The sequence below is a fragment of the Octopus sinensis genome, linkage group LG13 (genome assembly GCF_006345805.1).
Source record: "Octopus sinensis linkage group LG13, ASM634580v1, whole genome shotgun sequence".
Taxonomy (NCBI): domain Eukaryota; kingdom Metazoa; phylum Mollusca; class Cephalopoda; order Octopoda; family Octopodidae; genus Octopus; species Octopus sinensis.
In genome coordinates this window covers 27,860,736-27,863,235 of record NC_043009.1, presented here as the reverse complement: position 1 = coordinate 27,863,235, position 2,500 = coordinate 27,860,736, and the positions used below count along the sequence as shown (strand labels likewise).

At 36.0% G+C, this 2,500-nt stretch overlaps 1 protein-coding gene and 1 long non-coding RNA gene across 15 annotated transcripts in view; one reads left to right on the top strand and one right to left on the bottom strand.

Moving 5' to 3' along the window:
• LOC118765782 overlaps nucleotides 1–1,620 on the bottom strand; it is a 94,070-nt gene extending 92,450 nt beyond the window's left edge. Inside the window, exon 1 of one of the 2 annotated variants that reach the window (XR_005001659.1) lies at nucleotides 1,554–1,620. This is a non-coding gene — a long non-coding RNA (uncharacterized LOC118765782). The remainder of the gene's footprint in view (nucleotides 1–1,553) is intronic. The other variant, XR_005001660.1, reaches the window with a different exon arrangement.
• A 51-nt stretch (nucleotides 1,621–1,671) lies between these two features.
• LOC115218437 (protocadherin-11 X-linked) overlaps nucleotides 1,672–2,500 on the top strand; it is a 457,497-nt gene continuing 456,668 nt past the window's right edge. For 11 of the 13 annotated variants that reach the window (XM_036508279.1, XM_036508273.1, XM_036508278.1 and 8 more), the window contains exon 1: nucleotides 1,672–1,797. The gene's annotated coding sequence lies outside the window, so the exon portion shown is untranslated. The remainder of the gene's footprint in view (nucleotides 1,798–2,500) is intronic. The other 2 variants (XM_036508272.1, XM_036508270.1) reach the window with 2 other exon arrangements.

The window sequence follows — 2,500 nt, the reverse complement described above, 5'->3', positions numbered from 1 at the left end:
CATACATACATACATGCATACGTACGTACATGCATATACATATATGTATGTAAATAAATGCTTGTATATTTGTATATGTATGGTTGTACATGTATACATATAAATCTGTCCATCTGTTTATCATCTATTTATTCATATATGTGTGTGTGTGTGTGTTTGGTGTGCGTGTGTGTGTGTTTGTGTGGGTGTGTTTCTGTGTGTTCAGTTACATAAGTATCTACATGTATAAATGCATAAATATGCATACACTTGTGAGTTTATGTATTTCTCTGTGTGTGTGTATGTGTATGTTTGTATGTGTATGTGTGCACGTGTGTGTGTGTGAATGTCAGTTTGTATTCCATGCTAAACAGAGTAAATATTGCGGTGTTTATGCTTCAATGTGTACCGTAAGAACGTATGCATGCGCAAAGTAAAGTATATATAAAAATATGTGACACTTAATGTACATACACATACACATATGTGCATTTGTGGAAACACACACACATACACACACACACACACACAAACATATATATATACATTTCTGCATGACTACATCACTAAGTGTCTACATGTTTTCTTTCTTTTTGGCTTTTCTTTTTCTCTCTTTCTTTTTTTCCAAATCCTTCAAACTGTAAAGTTGTCATCTCTTCTCAAGTCGTCTTTAATTGACAATATATACATACATATATATCTATGTATATATAAATATATATATATATATATATATATGTATATATATATATATATGTATATATGTATGTATATATATATATGTGTGTGTGTATGTATGTGCTTATATATGCATATGTGTGGATGCATCTGTTTGTGTATGTATATGCTATGAGTGTATGTGTGTGTTTCAGTAATTCTGTTGACTGTGTGAAGTAACAGGGTTGCCAGTTAATACGAGGCCTACCCTCGTTCGTACTCCGAGGCTATTTAGGCAGCACCAGTAGTAATATCAATGCAGAAGGAACAGCAGGAACAGCAGCAACAGAAACAACAGCAGCAGCAGCAGCAGCAACAGCAGCAGCAGCAGCACAACAACAACAGAAACAACAGCAGCAACAGCAGCAGCAGTGAAAGTAGCGTATTCTATATTTCTCTCAACATATATGAGGAGGGAAGGAGAAATTTCCACCTCCTTTCCAACTGTCATATTTAGTTTTTAGTGTCTGTTATTTGTTACTATTTTTTCTTTCCTATATCTAACTATCTAACTACACACCGACCTCCACCTGCCTGCCAGCGTCTTCCTCTTCTTCTTCTTCCTTTTCTTCTTCTTCTTCTTCTTCTTGTTAAGCTCTGATGTTGTCCTCAACTTGGAATCTCCCTCGTTCCATGCGGAAGTTCCTTGACTAAACAGTGAGAGCTAAAAGCTAAAACGAGCTAAAGCGAGCAGGCTGTCAGCCAGTCAGTGAGGCAGTCAGTCAGGCAGGCAGGCAGATGGACAAACAGTCAGGCAGGCAGGCGAGCAGGCAGACAGGCAAGCAGGCAGACAGGCAAGCCAGCTCGCTGCACACTTGCACACGGAAAAGCAGCGTATAGGTAATAAAGTGACAAACCTTAGAGAGGTAGAGGAATGCTCCACTGTGATTAGCTGACTCTATTCCTGACTGCTGGAGCATGTGACTGCTACTCTGTACCCCTCCTCAGCAACATCTTAAACAATTACAACATCAACCAGTTGTTCACTTTTCCCATCTCTACTCCGCTACAACTGTTGGCTAAATATGCTGGAGTTTTACAAAAGTATTCTTCTTCGGCTTTATGGAATACAACACAGAAACTTGGATCCTCTACAGAAAGGTACGCCTTTTTCCTTACTTTCTGTTCCAAGCCAAAACAATGAACTCAGTGCAAATTAGTCTTTTTTTTTTAATATACTTGTTTTTTTTTATATATATTATTTTTTTTTGTTAGTTTCGCTTTCATTAGTTCCTACTTTGGTTATAAGAACTTCTAATCCTAAAGAAGAAAAAGCAGAAAGGAAATATTTAAAAAATACTAAAAAGGAAAGGAAATAATAAAAAAAAAGTTGAACAAAAAAAATTAACAAAAACAACTTTTTTTTTCACTTTTTCTTTGTGCTTCAACACAGCCGGTATCTTTTCTTTCTTTCTTTCTTTTTTTACTGATTTCTTCAAAGAGTCAAATACACCCAAAAGTAGTAAATGCCAATCATTCTTACATATCTAACCCCACCCTACACCCCCTCCCCCACATTCACTCCATTCCTACATGCCGCCACCGCCACCGTTACCTCCCCAGAGTAAACTATTATTCTTTTCATTCACTTTCTTTTATTACTCAGAATGTACCTGCTCATTTCAACGTGGACGTTAATATTAAGATATTAGTATTAATTAATCTTTAGCCTTTAGTCTTTAATCTTCCTAACCACAATGACTTACCACACAAACTTTCATTCCTCCCGTCAGGACATGGGTTTCTTGCAACTAAATATATATATATATATATATATATATATATCAGAAAAATTTTTTTTTTA